Source organism: Argiope bruennichi, chromosome 6 (genome assembly GCF_947563725.1).
Source record: "Argiope bruennichi chromosome 6, qqArgBrue1.1, whole genome shotgun sequence".
Lineage (NCBI taxonomy): Eukaryota > Metazoa > Arthropoda > Arachnida > Araneae > Araneidae > Argiope > Argiope bruennichi.
In genome coordinates, this window is record NC_079156.1 from 68,748,588 (window position 1) to 68,771,308 (window position 22,721).

The 22,721-nt window shown below is 28.5% G+C and overlaps 1 protein-coding gene across 4 annotated transcripts in view; it reads left to right on the forward strand.

The window, feature by feature from the left end:
* Positions 1–3,166: 3,166 nt before the first annotated feature.
* Positions 3,167–22,721, forward strand: part of LOC129971234 (uncharacterized) — a 48,298-nt gene continuing 28,743 nt past the window's right edge. For 2 of the 4 annotated variants that reach the window (XM_056084821.1, XM_056084825.1), the window contains exon 1: positions 16,082–16,219. The gene's annotated coding sequence lies outside the window, so the exon portion shown is untranslated. Of the gene's footprint in view, positions 3,277–16,081; positions 16,314–22,721 lie in introns of those variants that run through there. The other 2 variants (XM_056084823.1, XM_056084822.1) reach the window with 2 other exon arrangements.

Sequence of the window (22,721 nt, forward strand, 5' to 3'; positions counted from 1 at the left end):
TCAGGGAGAAAAATATTTAGATAAGGAATCTATTTAGGTTCACCCGAAACGCAACGCATTTTTTTTTTTTTTTTTGCACTGCACCGTGTTTATTCTTTTCAATACGTAATGAAAAACGTTTAGTTCACAATTGGCACCACTGAGTAGGCTAGCCCATTAAATATTTTGGCATAACACCAAAATCTGTCTCTAAAAAGTAAAAGCAATTTTTTTTGGAGTTAGAAATAGTTTTTACAAATTTTAATTTTGTTAAGAAATTGAAAATCTTGTGTAGGAGCAATATTTCAAACTAAAGAGTCTTTTTGAAAATTCTATTGACCATTATAATACTTAAGGAACAAACAGATATCTACTTAAGAATTATTTAAAAATTGAGACTAAGACATGTTTATTTTAGTGTATAGTTAAAATGAATTTTTTCTTTACTTAAAAAAAAGTTTGTAATAAGCACATTTCATTTCTCGATTTGGAGATTTAAAAAAAAAGGGGGGGGGGTTAAATCAAAATAAGAAGAGTAATATGGAAAAAATTATAAAATATTGTTAGGAATTTTTTTACTTTATTTTCATTATTTTTTTTTGGTGCATGTATTTCATTCTTAAAAAGCTTGTGCGTATACTTAACGTAACCATATTCTCATGTGGTTCTGGCGTTGCAGATTGTCAACCCCTAGTCTAAAATTTCTCATCTCCTTAAGATTTTTTTTTTGGACATTATCAGTCATGTTTTCAGCACTTTTTGTGTGAGTTTGATTTATTTATCGAAAGTTGATCCTGAAAGACGTATATCAGTCACACACGTCCGCCCACGTCGGATCTGTCATTTTGAGTGATTTCAAACTCACATGGAACAAGATTTTATAATGCGTAGAAGGTTTCTTGAATTTACGTCATTCGTAATTGTATAACTGGTGTAGAATAGTATATTTTATGTGTAAACAATTATACAAAAATAACCTCGATTTTACCTAGATCATGAATCAAGCTGCGTAAATTGTACAGGATTACGGGTGCGAGTGCGTTTTATATTTCTCGTCCTATTTTCATGGCCAGTATTTCTAACTACTACGCAACTTGAAATTTCTAGTGAAATTTACTACTTTCTTGAATTATTCCAAAAATTTCTAAAGGAAATCAAAATATAGTCCTACATAAAATAATTGCTGCATGACTGAAAATATAGTCCTACATAAAATAATTGCTCCATGACTGAATATATAGTTCTACATAAAATAATTGCTCCATGACTGAATGTTATCTAAGTCCTATTATTATAATAGAGTAGTACCTTAAGCTACTTGCAAGCCTATTTGAGATCGTGAAACTTGTATAGCGTCTTCATTTATCTTTTTTAATGCTTGTGATAACAAGAGAGAGTGATCATTCTGAAATTGTTTGGCATACTCCCTAAGGAAGGTATTATTCTCTCCATCCTTCAAAACTTTTAGACTTAGGACGGAGTTGTGAAACCCCACACAGGAGCGTTTTCTGCTTCGTGATATAGCGAAGAAAACCGAGGCTGTATTTTAAAAGTCTTTTTTTTTTTTTTTTTTTACTGAATTAAATCAAAATTTGACCCACAACTACAATTTTAGTTACAAGATTATATAGAAAATTTTATAAATTCAAGTAGTTGCATTTTTGTGATATCGCCTTTACATTCTGACCGACAGAGAGAAGGCCGCTCCTTTCCCGTGAGCCTTTAATAATTTTAGATACTGCTCAGTTGAATGGATATGTATAGGCAGATAAACGGTAAACCATTTGATGGATTTGATTCAAAATTTAATGGGAATTTACGATTAAAATGTGAAAATATAAACCGACAGGTGGTCAATCGTTTAACTTACTGTAAGATTTTGTTCAATATTTGGTAAAAATTTTACTCTTTTGATGCTAAAACTGTGTGCTGAATTTCATTATCTGAGTCATTGCGCATTATAATTATAAGGTTCATTTATATCTAAACAGCCAGACTTTCTGTGATTTAATTTTGTTTAAAATTTGATAGAAATCTACAAATTTAGTACTAAGAATGCTTATAAAATTTCATTCGTCTAATTCAAAAATTTTGAATTATAATATTCAAAAACAGATTTCGTTTCTTGCCAATCAGCGGGAGTGGTCGCCCTGCAACTTATACCAATAGTGAAATGAACGACATGGTTGTGAATATAATATGTATATTAAAATAATATTATTGCTTTTTCAAACATAATTCATCAAGTCTCTATGAATTGCGTTCGCTTAGTTATTAGAATATTTATAAAATTGAACATCTTATCAATTATATTGTAAATAAACGTAAATGTTGGGCTATATATAGTAAAAAAGGATAAATAAAAATAAAAACATATTTCCAAAGTTAATAAAATAAAAAGTATCTAACATAAATCATTAACATATTTAAAATGTGCTAAAGTGTAAGACTGAGTTAATCATTCCTATTCAAAGAGGGTCTTCAACATCTTAAAAAAGTCTTATTCAAATACTTAGTAAGCTGATTATTCCACTTATGCACTTTAATGGGAAATTTGCTTTAAAATTTTTGAGTAATCCGTTACAGACGGCGCAGTGCTTTCATAACTTCCATATGTAATCCATATGGTTTTTTTCAGAATAAGTCATAATTTTTGAGCTCTATTAGCCTCGAATTAACGAGATTACGGAAGCAGAAATATTCCGGATATTTCCTCGAAACTGTCATATCTTAGAAAAAGTTAATCTTGTGATGTTATTCAAAGTTCGTCAGGTGAAAAATCTTCATGTAATCACGTTTTAGTCAGCTTTAAGGTTTGGTTCATAGTTACTTCCATAAAGGACAATTTCAGTGTCGCAGCAAAACAGATTAAAAAAAAAATAATGTTTGCAAAAAAATCGAATCAAATAATTTTTTTAGTATAAATATATCCCTGAATGATAACTTTTTCCTTTAAAACAGACTAAAACAAGCCTTAACAGGCCTCAAAATCAAATAAATTTTATTACTCGCTATTGTTTTTGAATTCTGAACTAAGAATAATAAATGCAATTCAGCTATTATGATTTCACCCATTTTGATTACATAAATTACAACTTATCTTATCATTAGAATAAACAACATTGTTTGCATATTGAATGTTGTTTCTCTTTCATTCGTAGGAGATTTGAGACTTATCCGTTACGCTTCCTGTCTCAAACATTTCCTGTCAACAGAAATTCAATAGCATAAGGACGAAGATTTCTGGATGGTATACATACATACCTTAGATTCCAATTTTGGCGTGAAGTTAAAATGGTATCGTTTTTATTTCATTTTTTAAAGATCAATATGAAGAGAATGAAAAAAAAAAAATACTGCAATCGGTGCAGTATTTACATTTGTTATGTCACTTCTGGCACTGCTATTAAAGTTTTAACACTGTATTGATTAATAGTTGAAAAATTAGAATTGGATAATATTTAAGGCCATTCAATGGCTTAAAGAATAAGTAATGCCCTATGCTTAGCAATATATTTCCAGTTGAGTTAATAAGGAATCGGAATATTGTTACAATATTGTTTCACTATTTCGTGACATTTGATCTTGACTTTCGAAAAAAAAAAAATCGCAAATAATCTTTAACTCTTTATCATCTCTAAAATTGTTGTGTACAGAGTTTAAACATTTTCATCTCTATCGTTCTATCACCGCATTAAATGAAATTTGCTTTGTTTGCACATTGGGATAATTTTGGAAAAAATTTAAATGTTAATGTTAAACTTTTAAAAGTTAGGCGAAACTTCCAAAAAAAAAAGTATAATTTTCTCCATAAAATAAACTTTGTATTTTTTTTTTTTTTTTTTTTTTGTATATGTGCAGCTTTTCTGCGAAGTTTACTTTTGACGTCACCACGAGGTGGCACTGCTAATTTGTTTACAATGTTTTATTTTATACTAGCCGCCTTTGGCGACCAGCCGGTTCACCGCTCGCTACAATTTTCAATTAAATATTTCAAATAACTTGTCTCTTAATATCTTCTCAAACAAAACATTTTTAATCTTCAAATTTTGATAGTCATACCAAACTTATACTGTTATTTAGATCGTTTCGTTCAATTTACTATATATATTTTGCTAATTTGTTGTCACTTCCTAAAAACTTCAACTTTACTTTAAAGTGGAAATGATGAAATTGCAATTAATATAAAGATATTTTTTAATAAAACCAAGCGTTTTATTTTATTTATCATCTTTATTGTTATTTATTTATTTATTATTATTATTGAATATGAGTATTGCATACAGAATCGCTCGGTATTTAAGTTTTATGTGAACTACAAAATATTTTTCATAATTTATGTAATATCTCAAAAAATAATTCAACAAAAATTTCTCAGATTCAGCATAAAATTCAGTTTTTAGTTTTACTTTCAAAAGGATTGAAATGAAATCAATAATAATATTTTGTTCCGGCCTATAAATATATTTCAAAAATTATGAAGTCTAAATTTAATGCAGTAAGGTATCATATTCTGAGAAATATTCTGGACACACCAAATTTGAAATAAATGAATGAATGTTTCTATTTTCAACGATCAACTAAGACTGATTTATGAAGTTTTGAACTTTAAAAATTTAGAAAAACTCAACATTTTCATAATTTTAGGCCAATTAATCTTGAGAAACCTTTCTCGCTGATTGGCGTATTTTCTTTGAAACGACCGATGGAAAATCTAAAATTATCCTTTTTTTTATTGAATAGTGATATTCAAATTTTCATAAATCAGTCAGCTTAAGTGATTGATTTAGTTGATTGGAAATTAACTCTTTTTATTTAAAATATTAGTGTTTCAAGAACATTTGTTAATCGTGATTTCCACAGCAGAAGCTTTATGTAAAATCAAAAATTCGTTATTTATTAGATCATTTATTGAATCAAGTTACATAAAATATAATCATTTTCCATTTAGACCATTTTAGCAGATCTGTGTCTTACTAAAGGTTTACAAATTAGCTGTGTGGCCCTGATTTGAATGGATATCCTGTTCATGTTAAACAAAACTTGCCTCAAAATAAAACTGATTTATTGTATTAATAATATAGAGAGTGCAAAAGATCATAAAATAATTTTTCGTGAATTTATTTTTTAGAAAAAATAATATTTCATATTTGTTTCATTTCCTACAGATACGTGCCGAAAATTATATTTTTGCAGATTTCATTTCCAAAAAGATTTAATTTATTTTTAATTGGAGCTTTAATCAATGTGATGGCAACACTTTGAAAAAAGCTAATTTTTTCCCATGAATGCGAAACATGCTCGTGCAGCTTAAATTTTCTTTTTATTTTGTACGAAAAAAATTGTTGAAAAATATAGTTAAAATATTTATTTAAAAATTCATTAAAAATGGAAATTTAATTTTAATGTTAAAACATTGGTATCATTTAAAAGATAAATTTTTGATCTTTAACTTCATGTAAAAATCTTTTTTGTGCGGTTGTATTTTCGGAAGTTATAGCAGAAAAACGCCAAAATTTCGCTTAATTTTTAAATAAATAAAATTCTAATTAAAAATTCGAAAAAATAAACCCCAGGTGCACATTCCCGGACTCCAAGGTATACACGTGCCAAATTTGGTAGCTGTAGGTTGAATGGTCTGACCTGTAGAGCGCCAACACACACACACACACACACATTGAGCTTTATTATAAGTACTAGCCGCCTTTGGCGACCAGCCGGTTCGCCAATCTTAATGTTCGTTAAAACTTTAATAATTAAATATTTTATGCAATTTCTACTTTAATAGCTTCTTCATCAAAATATTTTAAAACTTCAAATTTTGATTATCATATAATTCATTCATAATATTATAAAGGCCTTCAGTCATAACGTAATATGTATCTCTCTCATTTTCTGTTAGCACCCGTAGAATTTATGCTTTAAATTAAAGTGGAAAGAATTTATCTTCAATTAATATAATAATATTTTTTACTGAAACAAAGCATTTTTTTATAATCTGATTACTGAAAATAGAGTCACTCAGCGTTTAAACTTTATGGGCACTAAAGAATATTTTTTTAAATTTATGTAATATCTCAAGAGTTGGTCAACAAAATTTTCTTAGATTCATTATGAGCAGATCGATTAATTAACAATGTTTAAATTTAAATGCATCAAACACTAAGAAAATAAAACGAATCGTTTAAAATAAACGGTTGAAAACAGGTTTTAAAAAAACTACTTAAAAAACGTTGTACTTAAAACTATAAGAATATACATGTTGTCATGGCAACAATCAGAACAGAATGCGCATGCGTGAATTTTCTTCGCCGGTTACGTAACGCAAATACTTGATTTTTTCTACGCCAGTTGGGGTAACGCTATGCAGATTATACATTTTTAATTTCCTTTATTCTGTTTTATTTTAATTCAAAAGTACTTCAGAATGAATCTGAAAGATTGATTCATTAACAATGTTTAATTTTAAATGCATCAAACATTAAGAAAATAAGCAGAACCGATTGAAATAATCCGCCGAAAAATTTTAACCCTAGCCTCATTACTGTTGGGAGAAAAAAACAACGGAAGCCTTTCTCGTTTGGCGCTGGGGATAATGGAAGATTTTTTTGGCGGAAAAGTTGGCGGTGGGGAAAATGGAAGATTCTTTTGGCGGGAAAGTTAGTTTTTAATTAATAATTAAAATTCTAATTAAAATTTCAAAAAAAGGGACCCCAGGTGCACATTCCCGACCTCTAAGGTATACATGTACCAAATTTGATAGCTGTATGTCAAATGACCTGGCCTGTAGAGCGCCAACACACACACACACACACACACACACACACACACACACACACACATTGAGCTTTATTATAAGTATAGATATAGATATAGATATAGATAGATGACTGGTTCTTCCCCATCAGGAAACAAGAGACCAGCTGAGACTAGTGCAAGGGATTCTCGCATTCCGGCATGAAGCAGGTTTTGTTTGTTTTGCAACCGCACTTTAACAAATAGTGGGTGTTTTCAGAAGTCAGTAAATATTTGAATATAGTCTTTAAATCAAGCCTGATTTTATTTATTGTATTTTCCTACACCTGATATACACCTGATAATTAATTAATTATCCTACACCTGATAATTTTGTAAATACTTCAATTACCGCAATAGTATGAATGGAGAGACTTTCAATTATTATTGTTTTACTATTTTGATAAAAAAGACTTAGATACTTTTAGTGGGCTTTTCAGTATTTAAGATTGAAAGTTTATTAATCGATTTAAGATTATTTCTCTGTGCGCAACTTTAAGAATGAGTTTGAATTTATCTACTCATACATCATATTATCCTAGTATGCAATCATTGTTTTAAAAAAATAACTTTAATTAAACAAAATTAATGATAAACAAAAGCGTAATAAGAGTGGGAAATAATACAGACTTTATATCTAACAATGTATTCTTTGCAACTTTTACAGAAAACAAAATAAGCATTTGAGGTCGTTATATGTAAGTATGTATCCATTTGTCGTAAAGTGTGTTTAAACAGCGGGATAAATTCTTTATTATGAAATACGCATTAAACATCTGCATTTTAATATCGCATATTTACATTATAAAAGATGCAACGCGTATGTTTCCTATATACTAGGAATGTGCTTGAATTCTAAGAGATTTTCAGAGAGATGTTATATATACTGTATCTCATCGGTCATCTTGCTGAAAATTCCATGCCACAGTTTCATCATATGACTTTAGTTTCCAGTATGCGCTATTTTTCCCCAATGTGTAAAAGATATTATTCTGAGATTTCAATATTTCAAAGGATTTTTTTTTTTTTTTGCCAACAAAGGGGAAATTGGGAGGGGGGGGACTTTGCAGTTTTGCTTCCATTTGAAGAAAACTTGTGGTTATTACGCCCATCTATTTCAACTTGTGAATACTTGTTTCGACTTCTAAACAAGGCCCAGACGAAACGTTTGAGTATGAAGACCCATCATAACTGATGGTTCTTCGTTAGCTGCAATTGATATAACTGAGACAAAAACTGAAGCAAAAAAATCAGATAACATGAAAAACCAGGAGAATGATCTATTTCTTGTTGTGAAATCAGTCAAGAAAATGTTAGAAGTGCTTAACTGGTCATACTCTCCAGATAACCTGTCATAATATCCAGACATTGCTCCTTCCGATTTCCACCTACTTAGATCGATGACTCATGGTTTACATAAACAGCGCTTCCATTCTTATTAGGATGACAAAAAAAAATAATTAATTTCGTGGAAGTGTCTAAAGGGAAATCGTTTTTCCGACGTGGAATCCAGCTATTATCAAAAAGTTGAAGAAAAGTAATTAGCGACAGTCAATATTCTGAATGGTCAATTTGGATTCATTTTTACACAATAAAACCTTATTTTTAATCAAAAAGCCCAAAAAAATTAATATACTCTCATAATAATTGTTTTAACATACTGTTAAGAATGGATTTTATTAAATGAAGTATAATGTTGGGATTTGTTGGCTAGCTGGGATATTTATTGATCTATTAAATCAGAGATATTTCTGAATTAGTTGAGGGATGATTTGAAGTTTCAATCGGATCATAAAAAGAATAAAGGAATTCAATATTTTGAAGAGATTGTAAACTTTTCTTTATAGAAAGAAGAAATATATTTATCACTCTAATATTAAACGAAGAGTTATGAAACCATGATCCCTGAGCTTAAAAAGATACAATTAGCTCAATTCTAGACTAATGGCAGCTTTGATTTCATCGTCAAAAATTTTAGATGAATAAAATTAGTTAAGGTAATAGTTCAAATTTAGGAAACAACTCTTCTAAATACTTTTTAATTTTAGTCCTCAATTATTGCAACTTCTAAATATTTTTAAATCATCATATCTTAGACCTCCTTGTCTGCGAAAAAGCGTATTATTTCTATTTGATTGCGAACATGATAGTTTAAAAACAAAACCGAAGAAAATAAAATGAAATTCAGCATTTGATCTAAACTTAAAATTGTGAATCTGGATCACATTTTAAACAAAACCCAATTATGTGAAGTTTGTTCATGTGTGTGTGAATACAATAATAGAAACAAGCCACGAGCAATATAGATCCAATTTAGCATATTGTATTATCATATGTATATTATATCTGCAACAAATTAGTCAAGAGTTAATTGTCTGTCGATTTGCCTATTCGTTTGCATGTGATTACAATATCGTAAAAACTTAACAACCAAGAAGGAGGAATTTTTGTATCCGATCTTAACACCAATCTTAATTCGAAATTCTGAGGTGACATATAATGCGCACAATTATGATTCTTTTAATGAACTGGATTACTGAATTTCACATTCCAGTGTATTTTTAACATATACTAAGTGTTTTATTTCATATCAATCTATTTTTTTTATTTTATCGATTTGCATTTTTTTGAAAATGCATTAATTTTTGTTTTTGTTTTTTATCTGTTATAACTCCAAACTGTTTGGCATCTACGTTTATACAAAATATTACTGAAGCATTATTTCGGTATTTGTAGATATTCTAATAACTAAATTAAAGTAATGAAACATATAAGAACCTAAAAAAATTATACTTAATTAACTGTTAATACTATTCTAATACTTTCTAATTCATAGCATTAATATAATTTTTACAGGCTTATTTACTTGGCAACTAATAAAGTCATTTAATCGTTTGGTTGTTCGGCAGCTGCCTAATCAGAAATCTGCCATTGTTACAAACTAAACCGAAAACAATCTATTTGGTTGAAATATGCATGCAAGTCGAAAAATAACACTCCCTTTTGTTTCAGTCATTAATCTATGATTAGGTGTTTTTTTTTATGTTAATGTATACTTGGAATCGCAAAAAATAATGTTTTCAGCTGAAACTGGGCTTGCGTGTCAAAAGTGATTAAGCTCAGTAGAATTTATACACTGTTTCTAATTTTAACTTACTCTTTCTGTATTTGTAATAATCTGAAAAAAATTCTAGCATTAAAATAAATATGGAATTTAAAAAATATATAAATATTTGCATTGCGAAATAATTTTGATAAAATGTGAGAATATAAATTGCAAAAATTGAAATTTGTAATATTTTAGGAAATGTCCTGAAGTTCGATTATCATCATATTTATAACTACAGGGTATAATGGAAAAAGTTCAGCCTTCAATTTTAAGGAATTACATAAAAAATTAATTGTATAAATTATTATAGAGGCTTTAAATAAAGATAATTTTCTTAAATTTATTTTGAAAAATTGATAATTCGATATTTGGAAAGTTTGTGGATTTAATTTTCTGGATATATAACCATTTATATTTAATAGTAATTTATCGATAGGAAATCGCCCTATATTTATTGTTGTTTGAAATCAATATGAAATGCAATTAATATTTATGTTGCAAACATGATATATACATATAGCATATAATAAAACATCTGTAACTAGAATAACATACATATGTTTATCTAGTATATGTATGTACATGTATGTTTTTAATATTAATGTTTTTAAATGTATGAATACGTATGTTTTTAAATAACATACATCTGTAATTAGAAATTTAAAGTGATTTTAGAGAAGAGAGAAATAGCGAGAGAAATGTTAATATTTTTAATACTTCACTTTGATAACAAACTTTTTTAAACATTTGTTATTTATAAAATATATTTTATAAAGTGTTAATTATTGAATATTTTAATTAATCTACCAGTTCAGTCGATAATATTTAGTTAAGTTCAATTTATTAATTTTAACAATTATATCATAATGCTGATTATAACATCTATATGAATTTAATATATGCGATGACGATGATAAAGATTGTAAAAATATTCTTGCTTATACTGAATTTTTGGTTATCTTTTCATGATTATACTTCCACGCAATTCTATCTTACTTCACTACAAAGACCAGCTGCAACACCTGTGAGCAGGCGAGTCAGGGCAAAGAAACGATAAAAGTTGATATTATGAAATAGATAAATAAAAAGATGAAATTAGGCAGGTGATTCGAAATATCCTTCTTATCCTATAGTTCATTATCATCAGAAATAGTTGCTCTTCCTTGAATGCTGTTACTACTTACAATGTCCAAAATAAATAGTTTTTTTTTTTTTATGAAAGCACAATAAAGGCGATATTTTCAACTATAAATATAAAGAGTAAAATTCGCATTAATTATTCAAAATTTATCGAAAATGTATTAAACTTATATGTATCATGTCACTTAATTATACTTTCTAACTTTACTCTATGTAGAGATGTTCTCTCTTTTTTTCTCATTTTTGCTGTTAAAAAATATTTATGAATAATTTAATAATTATTTGGTTAAATAATTAATTTGTTAAATATTTTCTCTCAAGTATTTAAGTTTTAGGAAATTTCAATTTAATTAAAGAAATTTCAATTGAATAATTTTAAGATTATGCTTTTACAATGTGATAAATCTGATATTGCTTACAAAACCCTTTTTTATCCTTTATTAGTAAAAAATTAGCTATTTACTTAATTGTTTCGAAACTTTCTCTAAAACACTTTTTTAATTTTAGTATTGACAAAAAAAGAAGAAATTTTTTCAGAAAAATTGTATATTATACCAAACGATTTTTTACTTATGATGCAATAATATTTTCTACGTACGAAAATATAGTCTATTATTAATAATAAATTATATTTGATTAATTATTTTACTAAAAGCTTCTTTATTTTTCATAAGATTTCAGTTTTATTTGTATACATTATTTTCATTACATTCTATATATTCATTGTAAAGAAAAAAAAAGTTATTGAAGAAAAATAAAAGATTACTGCGAATTAGTGGCAATTGCATCCGAAAAACTGAAACTTCTAAGTATATAGTAATTCATTTGCCTTGACTCAGGAGAGATGATTTTCTGAAAAAATTCGTGGTATTTCTTATACAATAATGATTATATTTTATTCCATCTCAATCGATTTTGTCCTCCTCCTATTTAGTCCCGAGACTGAGAAAAATAAAAAAAATATAAAAACATTCCTTCTGCTTCGATCAACTTTTATTATTGGTAGATCATTATTATATTTGGTAGAATTGGGTAAAAAAAAATAATTTTTCAGCTATCTGCCTCTCTCACTATTCTTTCCCCCATAGAAAAAAAATTTCTGTTTTACATGATATATCTCTTTATATAATTATTTGTCTACAGTGCACGTTAACGCTCTTTTGACGTCTAACCAACTTTTATTTAGGCAGCTGTATTCTTGGTATGCTTTTTTATGTGCAAAAATTGAATGCAAGCAAACCCGGAAGCGTTTATGAACCCTCATAAGGTTTTTTCTCCCTCTCTTTTTTTTTTTATCTTGTATTCACCAACGCATTTTTTCCCCCTCGCTTAGTAGATCATCCTACATCATATGATGTTTTAATGCGAGTTTAATAATTAATTCAACATAATATTCCTGAACATTATGTTGATACGAGATCGCAAACTTCACATTTTATTTAAATTTTTTATCTCCTTTATAGTAAAGACTAATGAGATGAGGTCTGCCAATCTTTCCTTTCTATATTACTTTTTTTTTATATTTGTCATTGCATTTTGGCGGAAATACTTATTTCAGTGTTTTCGAAATTGAATTTTTTTCTTTATAAATTTATCCGTTTTATTGTCCATTTAACAATACTTATTTTAATTCTTGTTGTTTATGTTTGTTATAATTCTCTATTTTATGAAGTTCAACTTTTTTTTTTGTTCCAAGCCTGTGTTATGTCAGAATTTTTTCTGTAAGTAGATCACTGTTTGTTTCAAATCAATTTTAGTAATTACTTTTGATTTGAGTGTTCGTAAATATCATGAATAGAAAATACCCTATAATAAGAAAACAATGCTTTTAATGATACTGTACATTTGCATCTAAAATATGCTATGAATAATATTTTTTTTCCTTCAGCATTCTTTCAAATTGCACGAGATTTTCTATTACAAATTTCGTTAGTTAATTTGTGACAATAATATCTAAGATATTAACATGATAATATCTAGAGCCCGTCTAGACAGGCATATCTTCTATCATTATATAATCAGTTTTTTCGTAACGAAAACTAAACAAATATGATAAGAACTGATGCTGTAAAAAAATGTTTCAAGTTCGAAATCCAGTCCGAATCTGATTCACAGTATTCTAAATTTTATTAAATTGGTCTTTGGCTCTTTCTTAATTTACATACAATGATAAATGTTTATCTCCCATTTTTTAACGATGCTACTATTCAATACAAATTTTTGTGAAAACTGCCGAGTTTGATTAAAAGAAACTGATAAAATATCCCCCCCCCTTTTTATCTAAATGATACAGAAACCGCGATGAAGGGCATATTGCATTTTCACAGATTTCACGGTGGCTACATAAACGGTTTTTAACAAGACAATCAATCAAATTAACTGAAGACTACGCACTGACGAATGATTTTATGCTGGTTTTGATATATTTTACCGTTGGTACCTGATTAGTTACAAATTTTAGCGATATAAGATTTATATATCATAATCGGATTTGTCTGTAAGTTCATATGCAACCCCCTAAACCTGCACAGAGCTTAACCCTTTCTAAGGGGTGGGAAGTTTGATTACCCCCAAATTCGTCTATTTTATTGATTCTGAATTGAATTGTTAGGTCTCAGTAATTTCGGAAGGTACAAGAAATGTTTATCAAACATCTTGTCCACATAATGTAAATTTGACAATTAATTTGTTATTATTTGAAATAGTGATGAGCCAACATTTAAGAATGTTGACGCAAAAAAATGGCAACGTAAATTTTCTAGATATTTTAATTTTTTATTTCAAATGACAATGAAGGATTACAAATTATTAACTAATCTAATTAATTTCATTAACAAGCTGAATAAAATATTTTTCTTAAATCTATCTTAATCCTAAAATATTTTAATATACCATTATTAGAAAAAAAATTAAAAGGTTAAAATAAAATTATATATTTTAACTCCAATTTTTAAAATTATACTATAATGATTTAAAATTATAGTATAAGTAATATACCCGAGTTCGAATGAGACTATGAGGAACCTTTTGAAATGTAGTCACATCTTCACTATTCCATTATTAATAAAAAAAACAACAACATGTAAACATTTTTTTGACACAGCAAACTTTCCCCCTTCTTTTTGGTCCACTAAAAAGTTTCATTTTTTTAATGTCCCTTTCTTTCACCATTAAAAGAAACGCAAAAAAAAGGAAATAGAAACAAATATAATAAAAACTATACCAAAGCATATTAAAAAAAAACTCATACGATTAGATTTTGTAAGAATTCGATAAAAAGGGGATATTTGAAGAAATCCTCTCTCTTTTGGTTCAAAAATAAATAAAAATTATTAAAAAAATTCAGAGACAAGAAAATAACTTTAAAAAACAGAAAAAAGAGTAGAAATTAAAAAAAAGGTTTTTAAAAAATTTACTAATACTTTTATTTATTTATTAATTTTTTTTTCCTTCAAGCTGATTCATTCACATTGATAATAGTTGGGTAACCATATTTTATCTTAGCAAAAGCTTAGAATAATTCTTCAGCAGCTTCTATAAGAATTTAAATTTTAGTTAACTCTTTTCCTTAAAAAATTCAGATTGCAGTCAATAATTTTTACATAATGAAAAGATAAAATAATAGTGAGCTGTTAAATGAAATTTTAAGAAACGGACTTGCATCGTACGAAAAACAAGAGCGCAGCGACTGAATAAGAATTAACTATAAATAACTAATTCGTAAATTAATTAACTCAATTTACAGTTGAAAGTGTGAACAGAAGTATTTCATTAGAAGTAAGACTAGCAGAGCCATCTCTTTATCACGTTCAGTACTAAAAGACCTCTGCAGTGTGACGTCATGCTTTCTTTCACACTTCCGAAATTTGTACACATTATTTGGCAGTAACTTGCCCCTTTGGCAAAACTTAGATGAGAAAATCTTACATTTCATTTCTATTATGAAATCTATTTAAAAAGGAAAATAAAATGCTAAAATAGAATAATGCTATACAATTATAGTATTAATATAGGTTAAGTTAAAAGGATAACGATAAATCATAAAAAACCATTAGTTCTTAAATTTGTTAAAATTATATTTGAAGGAAGTCAAATTTCAAAATGAGGCAATAAAAGATAATTTCTGAGATTTACAAATATCTTAAACTTTTCTTATTTTGTATTTTTTATAAGAAGTTATAAATTGTTATTTGTATAATGCTTTTTTGATGCTTTTTTGCATAAGGAATAAAAGTAACTTTTGATTATATTTTCATTACATGAACTCATAATTCAGAACTTTGTTATTATTTTAATTTACTTACTGCCGCAAGCATAAATGACATCGGAATTTGTAATTTGGAAGAATGAAATGTTGCGTCTATAGAAGGTAAAAATAATAGATTATCATTCGTTTATGTAATATTTAAATTAATATCTACTATATCCCGGGAACATATTCACACGATTTTCGATTATTCCTTTTCTCCGAGATATTTCGAGTGTCATTTATTGATAATTTGTGGTGTGAAGTTACAGAAAATTACAAATATACAATTTTAATCGTGTATCTTATCGAACAACGTTTTTAAGGAAACGTTCCATATAATTTTTAATACATTTCTTTTTTAGTTTCAGTTTTATGTAGTGCAGCAAACTTCCATTTATGCAAATTTAATAATTGTTAATTAAATTACGTGCCATTTCTGCATTCATGAATAATGGATGTTATTTTATTTTATTTATACTACTTCTCAATTATTCACTTAACTTTTCTCACTATTAGAACTTATAACTTACTGATATTCGTAGTTTATAACTATTATTATTAGAATACTGTATTTACTATTATTATCGATTTACTATTCTTATCGCAATGTTTTCGGTTAAAAAATATTCTTACATAAAATATTTGCTCTTTTTTTCCGTTCTTTCTCTTTTTTGTTCTATCAAAATAAATACTTGTCCTTCCTTTTAAACAGCACATCAGTGAAAGTAGGGTGTGGATCATGATCAATATATCTCTTCACTTTCAAATTGGCGAAATTTTTGGCGAGCGCACCACTTCGATCTCCGTTAACCCTTGACTCACAGCTGCTGTCAAAATTTACTGTGACTGTTTCAAGGTAAATAATGAAATTCGGAAATACGTGAGCTGATCTTGTAATATTCACTGCACACTATGCCAAGTGAGTGACGCAACAAGCAACGTGAAAGGTAGATGAGCTTTTTTCTGCTGTTTATTAAAACTTTTTTTACGCATGACTTGAAGAACACCGCGCTCTAAAAGAGAGTGACCTACTTCACAAAGGTGTGTATTAAAGCGTGGGCGGTTTATGGTAACTCTTGTTTACGGCAAACCGTTAACTCGGATGAGCTACACGTGGTTGTGAGATGTGAAAGATGAACGCTTTACGTACCGGCAATATGAATTGGTAGTTTCAACAATAGATATTATTTCAAAATATTCTTAAAGAATAATTCTTAGATATTTTTAGATTATAAATAAAATAGAATAGCCTTTAAAAGATTTTTACCGTTCTATGTGGCAATGATATTTTAGTAAAGCTAGCAATAATTTGATTACTATAATATATTTTTTTTTGTTTTTTGTTCAAACAATCAAGTGATTTTATTCCCTATATAATTCATTATTTATATTTAATATAATCATTTACTTTTTATAATTGAATGTAAATGTAATCTAGTCGGTAAGAATTCTCATGAATTTAAACTTTTTCTAGAAATTCGGATGAAAAACAAATAAATAAATAAAAATTATTTTCGAATATATTTACAGTTTTTCGTGAAGAGTATTTCTTTACATTGTACAAATTTGAAAATCTTGCATGCATAAATGAAAAAAAAGGAATTTTGTGAAGTTCAATGTTAGAAGATGAAATAATTCATCAAAAGATTGATTCTATACACTTATTGATGTTTTTTAATCTATAAATTAATTACTATGATCTTGCAATTTTTTATAATAATATCAGAATTAAGTATGTAGCAGCTAACTGTCTTACACGGAAATATTTTTTTAACATGTTAAAATATTTTAATCAATAAAGTTATGAAATATCTTCTTATTTTAGTTAACTGATGCGCTGTTTCTTTATTATATGTATTGTTTCTTTCTAAATCGAAGTTTAAAAAAGTGTGAAGCAAAGTGAAATAAAATAAAAAGAACATGACTTTAAAAAAGTTTAAAGAAAATATGATTCAATTTTTTCTAAAGCTATTGCAACGCGGCATCTTGAGTATTAATTTCTGAACAAAATGGATTTTCATTTTTTTTAATTAGACAATGTGTTTACGTAAATATAAAATTAAAAGTTGCTGTTCGTAGAACTTAGAAGAATTTAATTCAATTAGAATTTAAATTTGCTGTGAAATTTATGTATATATTTGATATTGCTTTATTGATGCAAATTTTATATTTATTTATTTGCAAGTTGAAATCGGTTAAAATTTTCGAACATTATTTACTGAGTAATTAGTTCGAAAAAACGGTTTTGTGTATTTAAACCTTTTTCTTTAGTCGAACGTAATCAAAAATCAAATTTTGCATCTAAGAATAATAATTATATTTATAAAAAAAATATATATATGGCGAATTCTCTCTGAAACAACCGGAAAAAGGATGTGCATTATGTAAAGCGTTCAAGTAAGCGATTGCGAATACAAAATAAAATGGTCATTAATTTGTATATATAGTGAAAATTTGATTCTGCATTTTGTAAACTTTCATTTAATTTTTTTCTATTCATTTGCCATCTGCTAGTTCGCAAGGATTATTGGTAGTAGAAAATATGAAACGTGAAATATGTAGTTTTATCTAAATGGTTCTTTCAGCAAAATATTTTTAAATTTAAAATTTTGATAAACATTTAACTCGTACTGTTTTAAAAATTTTGTATTATTCTATGGAATGCGCTAAGAGATTCCCTAATTTTTTATCATCTCATTAAAAGTTTTACTGAATCGGTATTATGTTCATAAAAATATAACATAGAAAAATCATTTAGTATTGATATTTTTTATGTTTTACCGAATATATTTCATAATAAAGGTATCTTAAAGGTGTATTGTTTATTCATTCAATTAAAAAAAAGTTAGTGTGCTACAATAAGAAAGCAAACTTTTAAACTAAAAATGCGATAATATATTATATGCTTATATTTACAGCATAGGAAAGAGCCGTAGTGTTTAAAAATGAGCATCAAAACTAATTACTTTTATTTCTGAAACTAAATCTTAATTTTAATTTCCTCAAAATTAAAAGAAAATCAGTTGGGAAAGAAAATTTATAGTAAATAAATTGGATTAGAATTCATAAACTGAAAGCAATTTCTGATTTACGTATATGATCAATCTGGGGATGCGGGCATACGCCCAATCGGCCATTCTTAGGAATTGCGGGTTAACTGTTTTGGTGTTCTATTTTTTATTATTTAAAAAAGATATTTTTGTACTGCTGATATTAGTGGAAATGAATTTTGATGTGCAATTTTATAAAAAGTATGTTCCTTGGGAAATGCGTAGATTATCAGAAAGTTATTATTCTTTTACATATATATCCAAAGAGAATTTCAGGGATTCTTAGAAATAATTTTATATTAAAACATCTTGAATAATATTTAGATGAAATCCATAGATTTACCCAGAAATATTATTTTTAGATTTATTCTTATCAATTCATGTTTTTTTAATAAAAAAAACTCTCTCTGTACTGTAAATGAATACCTTCTGATTTTTCATTGCCATATCATTTGATTTTTCGTTCATTTATATGTGCTTGAAAAGGATTTTCTCAATTAAGCATTTGCAATTCCAGAATTTGATCTAAAAATTTTTTTCATAAGAAAAACGAAACCTCAAGTTTTTATTATTTAATTTAAAAATTTACTTTATTGGAAAATAGAATTTTGAAATTTTATAATTGCAAAAACATGATTTTTAAAATTTAATTTAAATAATTAGTCTTGGAAAAAAGTATGTATCCTTTCTATTAATGTCTTAATAGCTAATTTCTAAACCGTTAGGTATAAACATATACTTTCAGTAGCTTAAAGTATTCTAATTTATTTAAAGAATATATATTTTTTAAATTGTTTGAGTTAATAATTGTACTACTGAAAAAATTACGGCATCTAAATGTTTATGCGCCCCCCCCCCCTGTCTTAATATTCAGATTTAGTATAGTATTCTTGACACGTTAACATTTTAAACAAAAATTTTCCACTTTCAGTCAGTATAACTGACTGATTTATAAAATTTTTTAAATCACTATTTCGATGGTCTCCTTGAGGAAAATCCGATAATCAACGTCTGTTCCTGGATGCGATCGTTGTTTAGTCTGAACTAGCTGGAATCTACTTATTACCATGAAAAATAAATAAATAACGTCTATAGCAGAGTCACCTCTAGATTGAATCAGCTCGTTTTCGCACTGATTTTTTTTTCATTGTTTTAATGATTTAATAGATTAATATCAATTTCTAATACTTTTCAGCAAACTTACAGAAAAGCTCTGAAACCTATTTTATTATTTCCGATATTGTTTCAGGAGCAGCACTTTTAAGAGAACAGTATAAATGAACTTAAAAGATCTTGTGGTATTCATTTCCAAGGCTTGATTAAATTTTGTAGGGGTCCGAAGACAATGCTAGTTTCGAGGCATTCTTTTCTCTTCCAAAATTAAAGAATAGACGTTTCTTATTTATTTTAATGTAATATCTATGTAAGCAATTTTTAAGTAAGAAATATTACGACAAGCTGAAGTTATAAAGTATTTATTTACTGCTTACCTACAAAATAGTTGCTATTTGAATATTTCACCAATTCAAAAATCAAGCAGTTAAATAATAATTGTCTGCAAAGCGGTAAACCACCCCACCTCTCTTTATTTGTTATATTCTGAATGCTCAAAGTTCATCAGGTCTGTTGATATGTGATCAAATGCCATTGAATAGTTTTTAATGATTTTAAAATTAATCTATCAAATGCATTTAATTTTTTTACTTTTCGGATTTCTTTGTGACGAAACCTGAAATCACAATGTATTCGAAAATATATAATAATAGATAACGAAACATTTCTGGGTTTAAAAAATGTTGAATGGATATGTTTTCAACTTATCCATTTTTATTTTCTCATATATGAAGTATAGAAAGAGAAGAAACTGCAGCCATCAAGAAATTTGAACTCTAAATTTTGATGAATCTCAATATTTTTAACTTCTTCGAGAACAAAAAAAAAAAAAAAAAAAAAAAAAAAAAAAAAAAAAATTGGACAATTATAATTTAAAAATCCATTTTTGGTACTATATTTGTCTATTTATAAATACGATAATTCATCGCGCGTCTTCCTCGTGATCTGGACATCCCGGGTTCGAGCATGGTTGTCCTTCTTCTTCTGTGTTCTATTTGTGAGGTGTGTGAATGTGCCCCCCCCCCGTAAAGGGAGGTTGTGTAAACGAATGTGACGCATGAAGTAGCCAAGTCGTACTCTTGGCCCTAGTTGGCACTACTAAAAAACAAGAGACGCTCACTCGGCTTAAAACGCTGTCAGATAACTGTCAGCGGGCTTGCCATAAGTCACAATAGCAACACGATAATTCAAAAAAGCTCAACACTAGACAGATGAAATTAGGTATATTAGTTTTGCATCTAGACCATAGGTTCCCAAAGTGGTCCAGGTGGACCCCCAGGGGTCCATAGGAGACCACACGGGGGTCCACGTAGACGTGAAAAGGAAACAGGGGTTCACAAGTTGTAAGTGGGGGTGCACGAAAAATTTTCTGGTTTTCATAATAAAGAACAAAAATTTTGGCTTGGATTTACCTATTAACGTAGGTAGGTAGCATCAATCACTAGGTAGGTACTCAGTAAATATTCGAGACTCAGTTCAAACACAGAATTAAATAGAACAATAGATAATAGTACAAGTGTACACCACATGTCGAGACTTCCAAAGTGCCGCCCGTGCGCCCGCTCGTCCGGGATGCTTGTTTAGACCTGCAAAGGGATGAAATGCGACTTGCGCTATGCTACTCTTTTGAAACTGAAAATGTGCTACTTTTTTTCTTCTTAACACCCTCAATTTAGGGTGATATTTTTTAGGAGTTTTGAGAATACAGTAGATATGTAGCAGCAGGGGGTCTACCGAAAATAGTAAAACTTTGAAAGTGGTCCACGAGAAAAAAAAGCTTGGGAACCTCTGATCTAGACTGATCAAATAACGAAGCAGAATTTCCAGACAATTCTTTATTTTACAGCCCTATATATACAAAGAACAATTTGTTCTAATCTTGGTTAAATAAATAGTTATTTACACCTGTAGTAGGAGATACAACAGTCAAAATCGAAGGCTTTCTTGAAACTCAGTTGGTTCTCGGACTCCGAACTCGTGGGCGTAGTCCAACAGTCCGCCTGCAATTCGTTTCTTCTCTCCTCCTAAAAAAAAAAAATCTCCGCACTTTATTTTGGCGACAATCACCGTCATTCCTGGTCATTTGAGCTCTCTTTCGGCCAATCGGGGTTCAGCAATATGCTCTCTCAGCGGCGCCAGTGGGTCGCGGGAAGGTTCTTTCACAAAGAGAAACATCTAGCATCCAGATGTTTGGACACCCCTTTCTCTTTGAAGATACTATCAATACCTCTTGGATGAGGAATTCCACATGTGGTCTTTCACTGTAGTCACTAATGAACAGATGCGAGACCACCCAGGTGAAAAGATCCACCACCTGGCTATCTCGAGGAGTTTAGTAAGCAACAGCGACGACACAGCTGGCTGTAAATGTCTTATCAGTACTGGGAAATGGGAATGTTACAATATTTGTCAAATTTTGAAAGAAATACGTATCTTTTCGACTGTCCGAATAAACCGATTATTACAGAAGGTGAAAAACTAGATAAATAAAATTTGTTGCATAAGTTTTGTATCTAAAATGTAGATTCATATCAAATTTGAAATCAAATCCATTCAGGGGATGACCGACTGTCAGTCTGTATTTTTGCATGCATATAAAGGCGATAGTTCAAAAGCCTAATAACTTGAAAATTGAAATTTGGATCATAATGTTTGCTTCGGAAGTATAGATTCTATCGAATTTTGAAACAAATCTTTTAAGGGCTTGATTCATTTGTCGATCTGAACTTTCAATTACATGTAAACACGATTACATAAAAACGCAGTGATTTAAATTAATGAAATTTGGTATGTAATTTGTTGACTACAATTGCAATTTGATGTCAGATTTTGATTTTAATCAGTCGGAAAAAAAGGCGTTCAAAATAAATATTCGATTTTCTGGTACTAGTGTATGAACCACTTGTCAGCGATAAATTGCCACATATTAGATTAAGTAAAAATGAGATTCTCGTCAAAAAGTGATATTTCTTAACTGTTATTTGCCAATGACATGCAATTAATGCACAAATATTTGTTGTTGTTGTTTTTTACCAGCACAAACATTCATATTGTTACAAATCTGTAATTTTGCTATCCGGCACGGCGTGCTGAGCTTGGCGACCGTTTGGCGAGTTGGCGATGAATTTGGCGAGTTTGGTGACTGAATGGATAACACCAGAAAGTTCGAGAAGTTTCATGATCCATCCAGTAATAACAGAGATACACCCAGGTACGCCCTGATTGGTCTGAAGTTTCTAGTCCCGCCTCCCGGAGCTATAAAAGACAGACCTCTGAAGCTGGAGAA